The following is an 11,630-nucleotide window of genomic DNA, read 5'->3' on the forward strand; positions in this document are numbered from 1 at the left end:
TGTATATACAAAAGTAATGTAAAGAGCACAAATCAAAATATATCATCAGTACCAAGTTAGAATTTATTCATTTGTTTCACTTATGATAGTAATACTTATTTTAGAAAGGCCTTGCTGTACTTAGACAATATATATATAATGGTCCTTGGGCCCAATCTGTATTCCAGCTCACTAAATTCAGAATACAATCATCTGTGCTACGGAGGAGTTACACTCAACTCACGTACTCATATATCTCAACACATGTGCTTCCGGCTCACAATATTCGGATAGCACTCTCAACTTGGACCATTTCACATATCCATCTAAGCAAGCTCATATTCATTTATAATCCAACCATTATTCAGTTCCAGTATGTGCACAAGGCTCAACATGTCACATTTACTCATAACACTGCAACATACTCAATCATACCACTTTCATATCTATCACAACGTATCGCAAACACTCAAACATTATTCACATCAGATTCAACCACATCTCACACTCAACAAGTCACAAGCCACAATACATTCATACACATATATAAGCAATATGCTTACCGTCGCACTTGGTTCGATCTATTCAACACGATCGGGTGTGCGTTCAATTGCACCTTGCCCTCCTAATGTCACATAACATTTATACAATTAGCCATAACATAAACTTAATGAAATATAAACTAATGAGTGCTATATGATTTACAAGACACTAACTCCACAAAGTTCATGCAATCTAATCCTTTTGTCTTAGATCATCACATGACCTACTTGCACACATTCTGCCATAACTTTCTCTATATAAATCCAAATTCCCTGTTTCTTGAACCTACTGAAACTAGACATATATGGATATAACATATCCAAAATTCATATTAAGATCACTTCTACACAATATATGACATGCAAAATGATTCGGTCCTGTTTCCATCCAAGAAACATACTATCCAGATTTGCATCTACCATAATTCACTCAACCTAGCTCACACTAAACACAATGGATTGTCAAATCCTTTTACAGACATATACTTCAAGTAGTTAGGAACACTTTTGTATAGATAAACGTTCCTAAATTATGACTCTAATGTCCTCAAAATACTACATAAACATGGCTGCCTCATATGACATTCAATTTCGAGGCAGTCATGATCCATCTAGGTTTTCTTCCTCTATATATGGAATTAAAGTCCCATATTTTACAGAGGGTTTCATAACACATATAGGAACATAGTTTATTCTTTATGTATCTTCAAATTCGAATAATATCAATATGAAAAATATGCTCCAAAATGACTGAAAGTAGTACCCTAGATTTCTGTTTAGGGCACTTGATACATATCTTTCATTTGGACAGCCTATAACCACTTTAAACAACACCAAAACTCAACAAACTCAATCAAAACTCATCCACAACAAATCCTATGATCATACCTAGGTATTTCAGAATCTCCAACTCATAGAAAACAAGCTAAAACAACATACTAACCTTCAACCTGTGTCTATCACCTAGTATGCTTCCTAACTTGACTTGTTTGGCTTGAAAATGGAAGAAATTGGAAGAGTTTTCTTTGGAGGGTGTTAGGACATGAAAAAGGAAGGTTTGATGAAGCTTTGGTCGAAATTGTGGCTGAATATCATAAGGATTGAGTTGTGCACATCCTTTGTAAAATGAAGAGGTGTATTTTGTCTTAATATTGGGGTGACACCTCGTGCTTGCTCATAAACCTCAAATTCAGCCCTCCTAAAGTGTAAGTTAATCAATTTAGGACATATGAATTCATTCATTCGTTCATTTAAGTCCTAACTCAATTAACCAATCGTTACATCTTAACGACACACTAATCGCCCACTAATCGCACGATAATCGCATTATGCATACAAAACTTCTACTGACAATGAGATGAATCTAAAATGTATGTATTCAATCATGAAAACATATATGAATGTGGGAAGACTCATATGTTAGAGTTTTGGGGATGTTACACATTAAGTTAAGTGAAGAAGATATTTCTAAAATACAATGTTCATTAGTAGTGTACATCATCCATTTTCCTCTAATGCTAAATCCAAATGAGTCAGGAAATTCACAAATACATATTGAAGCAAGTAGCATAAGATTCTCTTAATCATAGTATACAAAATTTATACATGAGCTGACATAAGAAAGTAATAGACGCATATGTCCTTTTATGGTAACATAAATAGAACAGAAACCACAAGTGAAATAAATAGTTAGGTGTAAAGTATTTACCAGAAATGGACAAACTGGTGGTTATAAAGGAAGAGTAGCAGAGAAAGATTAAAGTAGTCTTAAGGACAAAATGGAAAATCGAGAGCACAAAAACCTTCATAATGCTAATATCTGCTGGAATATCATTGTGGGTAAATGAATAATAAAAGAAAGCATGTGGGATATCATTGTCTTGTAGAGATGGAAGAGAAGAGAAGAGAAGAGGGAACATCAGAAACAATGAAAGACATTAATGCTAATATCTATTGGAATGCGAGACCGGGGGCACATTTACACCTATATTGTTTCCTACTCTCATTACTACTACTTAGCCCAAAAACGTTGGTAATCGCTTTGTTATTACATATGTTAAAAACAATCTAATAACACATTGGGGGTGTAGCTCATATGGTAGAGTGCTCGCTTTGCATGCGAGAGGCACGGGGTTCGATTCCCCGCACCTCCAACTTTTTTTTTTGTTTCTGAAGACTTTTTATTGACTTTTTGTCATTGTTATCACCAACGACATGGCATATACATGAAAAACCCAAATATGATTAGATATTTGGACCGACAAAACATGGTATAGATTTGTGGTTGAATAACTCCACATGAAAAACCAACCCCAAGCTAATGCTGCAATGTTTAGAAATTTTAGGCACTCATCTACATTACATCTTTCAAATAATACCTTATGACAAGTCAATGATCAGAAACCAGAATCCAAAAAGCCTTTAGTATACAAGATAGAAAAGAACAAAAGGGCATTAAGTGAAGAAGATAATTCTAAAATACAATGTTCATTAGTAGTGTATATCATCCATTTTCCTCTAATGCTAAATCCAAATGAGTCAGTAAATTCACAAATATATATTGAAGTAGCATAAGATTCTCTGAATCATATTATAAAAATGTTATACCTAAGCTAACATAAGAAAGGAACAGGTGCATATGTCCTTTTATGGTAACATAAAGAGAACAAAATCCACTAGTGAAAAAAAATTGGGTGTAAAGTATTTACCAAAAATGAACAAGCTAGTGCTTACAGAGAAAGAGTAGCAGATAAGGATTAAAGTAGTCCCAAGGACAAAATCGAGAGCGCGGAAATCTTCATAATGCTAATATCTGCTGGAATATCATTGTGGGTAAATGAATAATAAAAGAAAGCATGTGGGATATCATTGTCTTGCAGAGATGGAAGAGAAGAGAAGAGGGAGCAGCATAAACAATGAAAGGCATTAGTGCTAATATCAGTTGGAATGCGAGCCCCTGGGCACATTTACACCTATACTGTTTCCTACTCTCATTACTACTACTTAGCCCAGAAATGTCGCTAATATGGTTGTTATTACATACGTTAAGAACAATACCCCAACATATTAGGGGTGTAGCTCATATGGTAGAGCGCTTGCTTTGCATGCGAGAGGCACGGGGTTCGATTCCCCGCACCTCCAACCTTAATATTTTTGTTGACTTTTTGTCATTGTTATTACCAACGACAACAACCTTTATATTTTTGTTGACTTTTTATCATTGTTATTACCAACGACATACCAACGACAAAGTTCGTTTGTAGTTTATGTTGTTGGTAAGTTGTTTGTATTTGGTAGCTATCTTTATTTATAATTTTGATTCAATAATTTCGTGAATAACTCGTAGATATGCCATAGCTAATAACTACGCCATATTGGTCGTTGGTGAACTGTTATTTTCTTGTAGTGGATGATACTTCGTATTTTTTATTATATCATTAAAATTATTAATTATTGTTATATTTACCAATAGTAGGAGAGAGACTCAATAATAAATTATTAATAAAAAATGAAATAAATAGGTACTAAGAGGGGAGAGATGCTCTTTATTAATAGAGATGATGGAGATGCTCAATAATTGATTTTTAACTCTCCCTCCTCAAATTTTAATTTATGAGTCAAACTAAGAGGTTGTTAGAGATGCTCTCACACTTTTATGATTTGAGTTTGGACTATAAATGGGAGGTAGAAAGTTTAATTTGGGTAAGACTCGAGCAGTTTCATAAGAGAAAAGATAAAAGAGGATTTTAGGCTTAAAAGTAATTAATAGAAAATTTAGGCGAGAGTAACTTTTAGGAGAGTGGGGGAATAGGAAAAATGACATGTAAGCTTTTATGCTAACCTGTCACTATTATAAAAGGTTGTTTTTTTTCTTCTAAAAAACTTATCAGTTTCAGCTTTTATATATAGTGTATAGATACTGATTAATTGAATTTAAGAAGAAAATAACGCCAAATGGGGGGAGAGGACGAGATTGCTTGGAGAATTAATGACTCAATTAATCTTTTTATGAAATGATTACAATTTATGTAAAGGTTTAGACTACTTGTTGAAAATTAGAACTAGTACAAGTACTCCATATTGTCTCTTCCTTCTGAATGTGGCATCTACTGAGTACAATAAGAGGTTTCAATCCAGTTTTAATTGAGCAGTAGCCAGTAGGGTAATAGTTTGGACGAGTTATTTATGAATAATTGTCCATCTTTATGCAAAGTTCCATTTGTTATCTTCTTTGCCTTTTCTTAATTAAAATTATGGCACCAATTTTGTCCAAAATAATGCAGTTTTTTCATGTAAGAATTTTGTAGTATTTGTATTTGTGCCTTGTGTCTTCTTCTTCATAAATAATGTACTCATCCATGACCCACTTTGTTGATTGTTGACTTCTTTAAGAAGGAAATCAGGACAAATGGGGAAGATGAAGAGACTGCTTGGAGAATTAATGAGTCAATTAATGATATTTGATTTTCTACAGAGAAAAAATATAATAATAATTTTTGGATTTTTTTTTAAATTTTTTTCACACATCAATAGAAGATAAATACATTACTTGAAGAAGTATAGTGAGATAACTAATTAATAATTGATTTTCTAGAGAGAAAATAATATGATATTAATTTTTGGCTTTTTAATTTTTTTTTAAGATACCAACATCATGTTGATGTGTCACTTCCATAAACAATTTTCCTAGTTGACATTAGGAAAACTGAAGAAGTTACATGAGAGAGAAGATAAAGAGATTTGAAGAATTAAAAGCAATTAATATAGGAAGTTTCAGAGAAGTAAAGATAAAGAGGTTTTGAGACTTAACCTTTACCTTTCTAAACTATCGACCCTTTTCCTTCCACTTATCATTTCTTCTTGGTGGATTGTGTTATTCTATCTCTCAAACCTTAGGCTTCATGTCAACACAATACATTATAAACCTTATATATTATTATCATGTGAACTTTGATGTTAGCTTGGAGATAACAATTCGGATTATAATAGAAAGTTTAGATAATAAATTAGTAAATTTATTTGAGCTACTAAATTAGTCCTTTTCTTTGGATGACAAATGAAATGATTTTCAAATACTTTGATAAAGACATCAATGCTAATATTTGCTGGAATGCGAGCCCCGAGTACATTTACACCTATACTGTTTCCTACTCCCATTACTACTACTTAGCCTAGAAACGCCGCTAATTGCTTTGTTATTATATAAGTTAAGAACAATCAAACAACACATTGGGGGTGTAGCTCATATGGTAGAGCGCTCGCTTTGCATGCGAGAGGCACAGGGTTCGATTCCCTGCACCTCCAATACTCTTATATTTTTGTTGTTGTTATTTTCTTGTAGTGAATACTCCTTATTTATTATTATATCATTATTAATTATTGTTATATTTACCAATAGTATTTCAAATTTTATAACACATCGGGGGCTGTTTCTGTGTTAATTGAAGTAGCGTACTTCAAATTTTACACGAGTTATTTATACCATGAAAACCTTTTACATAATTCATCTATTTATGTAATTTGATCACGCTTATGATCTTGAGCATGATTAAATACATTTTAACCATTGTTAATTCAATATATATTAATGTAAAATTTAAAATAAATTTATTATAAAATATATATGTTAAATTTGTATTTTTTAAATTTAAAGTTATATTTACCAATAGTATTTCAAATTTTATAACACATCGGGGGCTGTTTCTGTGTCAATTGAAGTAGCGTACTTCAAATTTTACACGAGTTACCATGAAAACCTTTTACATAATTTGTCTATTTATGTAATTTGATCACGCTTATGATCTTGAGTATGATTAAATACATTTTAACCATTGTTAATTCAATATATATTAATTTAAAATTTAAAACAAATTTATTGTAAAATATATATGTTAAATTTGTATTTTTTAAATTTAAAGTTTGTGTTTCCTTCATTAAAATGTTGAAATGTAATAACAAAATCGATACATTTAAGAAGACATTTGAACTCAAAATCAATTTAAGGACACATTTAAGATATATGGCATTTATGGACCCTATTTTCTGTTCAGTTTTCTTGACACCTATTTGCCATTTGTCTTCTTTTTATTGCTTTTATAGGGGTTAAATGCACTATCAGTCACTGAACTTACATGGTTATTTTAAAATAGTCACTCAACTTCAATTTGTTTCAATAAATTCACTCAACTTTGAGTTTTGTTCAATTATGTCACTCCAGCAATTTTAGTGATTAAAAGAGATAAAAATGATGACATGGATGGTACGTCAGTATAAGTCAACTTAAATTTATTAGTATATTACTCAGTATAAAATTCCTAACCTTATATTATCCTCGTTTATAAGATGCAGAAGTAAAATTTATGGAGGTGTAATAATAGTGTTGGTCCCGTGTAACTTAGTAGGATTAGTTCCAAAGGGGCGTTAGGAACTAATGTAACTTTTTCGCTTAATAATGCTGACTTAATTGAATGTTTAATAATTTAACTCAACTTTTAGGTCAGCAAGGTTGAGTGAGATGTAAGACAGCTTTAATCAGATACTGACTAGAGCTGTTTCAGTATTGAGTTGAGAAATAACAGTTTAAGTTAGTTTCCAACTCAGCACTCTGGTTACTCAGCGTCGGCTTTTACAGATTATTTACTGAGCAACTTTAAGCAAGCAACACACACACACACACACACATATATATATATATATATATATATATATATATATATATCAAGATAAAGGGTTAGAGATTACTCAGGAGACTTATCCTGGTTCGGCCTCACCGCCTATGTCCAGTCCCTGGAATCCTTCCGAGATTTTTCAATCCTCTACTGAGCTCTTTAAAGGTAGAGCACAAACCGTTTACAATAGCAACTGAGTATGCAAGAGTATCGTCCTCTATTCGTCTACTCAATCCTATCTAACACTGAACACTATAACCAAGTATTCAGATTTTCTCTACCACTGAGTACTATAACCGAGTAATCAGCTTCACTCTTCTAACCTTTTACAAATGATACAGGATTGTTCTCACAAAACGAAGAACACTTTAGATGAATAAAATTCACTCTAGACTTTTACACAATGATTGGAATTTGGTGTAAGAACTTGCTTTTTCTATTCAGACAGCTTCTCTTTTGGATTTTTGACTTAGTGAAGATTTTGCTTGTCTGTATCTCTCTTGTATATGCTTGCAATGATCCAAGTGATGAACTTGTCCATTTATAGTGAATTTTGAAGCTCTAATGATTTGAATTCCGACATATCCATTGGGGGTAAACGGTCTTCTTTCGTCATTGATAGGTCAGCTTCTAGAATTGCAGGCCAATCCTGTCGTCTGTTTTTAGCAGGAGCCAGGTATGCCAGTTTCGTCTTCTTGCGCTAGGTTCATCTTCTAGTGCCAGGTTTGTCTTCTTGCCAAACGCCAGATGGTCCATGCGTCTCGAAAAGGTTCTTGAAATAGATTTCTGAGGCTTCTGAAATGTGTCAGACCTTGTCTCACAAGTTGACGGATAATTGGACACTGACTTGATTATCGCTCAGCTTGACTTAGCGGCGACTTGAATATTGCTTAGCTCGACTTCGCAGCTTTGCCTTCAAGCTTTCCTAGAGAAGACGTTTCTTTCGTAAAGCTGAGTTGCATTCCACTCAGCTTCTGCTGTGTGACTTGCTGACTTTGTTCTGTCTTTCTTTTATAAACTTTACGTTCCTGTTCTCGTTAGTTAACATACTCAACATTGAACAAACATATTAGTACAATTAAATCAAAGCACTTAAATTTAACTGTTTTAATCATGGGATTAACTTAAATAATTTTGTCACATCAAAATCACGTGGAAAGGTGTTTCAACAAACTCCCCCATTTTGATGTTGGCAAAAGTATTTAATCAAGGAACTCAGTGTTGAGCATCCCTCATGATTTTTGACCTTTTTTATTCTTCTGAAATTACTCCCCCGTAAGGGTTGCATTTGTTGACTTAGTTCAACTCTAGAGCTTCTAAGATCTAATTGATTGAATCTAAGACTTGAGTCCACTGACTTAGTTCAATTTTAAACCTTCTAAGATTTAATCGAAAAGAGCCTAAGGTCAGCTTTCGAAGAAGGTCAATACTTGGAACATTTAGTCATTACTCAGTTTTGATGCTTGGTTAAGTTCAGGTATCAGAGTGGAGGTATACTGAGTTTTTTATACTTGTTTAATTTCTATGTTCACAAGTTTTAATTTGTCTGTTGTTCAATGAGTAGTTACATGAGACAGATCAGCATATAAACACAGCAAATAAGCATCACATATATAGAGATAGTTTGTAGAAAAAAGATGCTTATATAGATAGTTAGCTCAACAAAGATAAAGCATGCCAGATACAAAATTACAAGTCTCAAGCTAAGTCTAGTTCTAGATCTATTTCTTGATATTGGCTTGAACTTGGTTAGATTTGGCTTTGGGCTTGGCTATTCTTTGTTGCTGACTTTGATTGCCTGGGACAGCAGAAGTTGAGCCAAGAGGCTTCTGTTGAGTTCCGGCGGCTGGCTGCTTAGCTTTATCTTTCTCCCTCGGTTTCTGCTGAGTTCCGGCGGCTTGCTTTTCTTGATCTTTCTCCCCCGTTTTGCCAGCATCACCAGATGGAAGGGGAGGAGCATAGAATTGCCCTTGTTGAACAGCACGAGTCAGTATGGATGAATAGTGTTGCATGTGACCCGTACTTTCTCTAAGACCCTTAAAGACCTGCATGCCATCGGCCATACTTGAAGAGGGGATTTTAATGTTTGCACTGAGCATACTGAGTAAAAACTCAAGTGACTTCCCAATCCAAGTAATGGATTCCGTCATTCGTGCATAAGATTGATAGTACATCCTGAGTAGTGCAGAATCATACGAATGACACTGAGCATTGATGTGCCGAACATGCGCAAGTGTTGACCTGGTGCAGTACAAAATGTCATTGGTCTTTACCTGGTCAGTGTCCATTTCCTCTTTGCTCAGGTTGAGTAGGCGAATGGCTTCACCAATCTGTTCAATGGAGCATTGAGAAGTGGAGGAGATAAGTTCACGAGCCCCGGTTAGCTCGGTGGTCAGCTGGGTAAAATGCTGAGTGACCTGAGCAGAAGTTGCGGATGATGAGTTTGCAGCAGTTAGGGCATTGATTTTCCCTTCAATTGAGTTTATATGATTTACCATCATCAGCTGAAGTTCGGCCAGCTTGACCATGAATTCTTGCTTGGGCTGCTGAGAGACTAGTGAAGTCATAACACTCATCAGCTCCTTTAGACCTTTAAGTTAGGACAAAAGTTGCGTGACAGAGGAAAATTGAGTTTGCTCAGCAGGAATGGACCCAGCAACATTGGCTTGAGACTGATGAATCTCTTGAAGTAGAGTTTGAGTAGAGTGAATGATTCTTCTTCCTGACTCAGAAGCATCCAAATAAGTATAAGGAGCATCTGTGTTGTGCTCAGAGGCCATTTTCTGGTTAGCAGCAGGTGGAGAATTTTGATGCTGCCCAGAAGTAAAAGTGCCAGCTTGATCAGGAGCTGTACTCTTATTATTGATACCATCAGCAGGAGCTGACTGGTTTTCTAACTGCTCAGTAGAAGATGGAAGTGGTTGCTCAGCAGTGTTAATTACCTGCTCAGGGTCAGTCTGAAGTTGAGTTAAAATTTGAGGTTGAGGCAACTCAGAGCTGTCTTTAGCAGGAGTTTCCTTAGCTAACTCATTGGGTTGAGCAACATAGACTTCGAGCACTTGCTCAGTGGAAGGTGGAGCAAAGGTGTCGGCAGAAGTTTGACCCTTAGAGGTTTTTGGGTTGGCTTGTTCCTCAACTTGAGAAACAGAGGTTTGTTTTTCCTTGACTTGATCAGGTGTGGGTTCAGTGATGTCGGTGAAGAATTGGAACTGAAGCCCAGTTAAGTCCGTGATGGGGTCCCTCAGCGGAGATTCATCCAACAAGTCAATGACGTTAGGTTTCTGGGCTTTTCTCTTGAATCGCTTTTCCGTACTGCCCTTTTTAGCTTTAGATTGAGGAGAAGGGTCAGCAGCAACGGACTCTGAGGAATCAGAAGAAAGATCAAGTCCAAGGTCAGAATAAACGTTCTTCACAACCTTGTCCTTCACTGGTGACTTAACTCGTTGCTCATCAGCTTGCTCAGCAGCAACCGTGTTGCTTGGCTCAGCAGAACCCATCTTATCAGCTTGAGGTTGTTCGGCATTCCATCCTTGTTCTTCCTCCTGATCACAAGGTGTCTTTTCCAGGTCGATCTCCTGAGCTTGCAGGAAATGATAATCCTTAGTGACGACAAAGGCAATGGGATCGGCTTCCAAAGGTGTCATCCCAGAGGTATTCTTCCTCTTTAGGGGTTGCTCAAGAGTCTCCTCACTTTCTTCTTCAAGGTCAGCTCTTTCCTTCCTTTTCTCAGTTGACTCTGCCTTCTTCTGCACTGACTCAGCATGTGCAGTTTTCTTTCCACCAACCACCACCCTGATTTTCTTGGCAGTCTTGTTAATATCTTTAGCCAGTGGGATTGAGGATTGGTCAGTTTTTCTTTTTCTTTCCTTCCTAGTTCGCTCAGCCGGTGCTTCTTCCACCACTGCTTTCTTCCCTTTCTTTGATAGCTCAGCAGTTGCTTCTTCAACTACAGCATCCTCTGCAGGTGCTTCTTCAACCATAGCCCCCTTTCCTTTCTTGGGTTTGATAGGGAGACTATGGGCTAGCCCGAATAGTATTGCTGAGGTGATCTCAGTGCCCATTATATCTATTTCCTCTTTTAGGCTGACCTCATGATCCTGAAGGATTTTGGTGATGAGAGAACCCATCCTGAGGATCCCGGTGCTGCGTTGAAAAGCTCCGATGAGAAAGACAGGCATGTTGAGCGGCTTGTAGTTCAGCATGTGCCAGATGAAGCACTGTTCAAAGTTAGAGGCTGAGGAGGAGGAGTTGACCTTAGGAAACAAGAAGTTGGTTAGGATATAGTGGGCTTGTTTTTTAGCCTGACCCATACTGGTACTAGAGATTTCACCTTTATGATTTTTGGGTTTGTAAAACTCAACTTCGTAATCAACGTGCATGTAGTCATTTGTGCATCTGAGTTCTGTTCCTTCTTCCTTCAGCTTTAGCAGTGTAGCGAGAT

General features: G+C 35.8%; 3 non-coding genes across 3 annotated transcripts; all 3 read left to right on the forward strand.

Annotated features, from left to right (window-relative positions):
- Window positions 1-2,601: 2,601 nt before the first annotated feature.
- TRNAA-UGC (transfer RNA alanine (anticodon UGC)) lies at window positions 2,602-2,674 on the forward strand. The gene has a single exon. It is a non-coding gene; the product is annotated as a tRNA-Ala (tRNA).
- A 915-nt stretch (window positions 2,675-3,589) lies between these two features.
- On the forward strand, window positions 3,590-3,662 carry TRNAA-UGC (transfer RNA alanine (anticodon UGC)). Its single transcript has one exon. It is a non-coding gene; the product is annotated as a tRNA-Ala (tRNA).
- Window positions 3,663-5,752: 2,090 nt separating this feature from the next.
- Window positions 5,753-5,825, forward strand: TRNAA-UGC (transfer RNA alanine (anticodon UGC)). The gene has a single exon. It is a non-coding gene; the product is annotated as a tRNA-Ala (tRNA).
- Window positions 5,826-11,630: the final 5,805 nt, after the last annotated feature.

The sequence above is a fragment of the Euphorbia lathyris genome, chromosome 10 (genome assembly GCF_963576675.1).
Source record: "Euphorbia lathyris chromosome 10, ddEupLath1.1, whole genome shotgun sequence".
Lineage (NCBI taxonomy): Eukaryota > Viridiplantae > Streptophyta > Magnoliopsida > Malpighiales > Euphorbiaceae > Euphorbia > Euphorbia lathyris.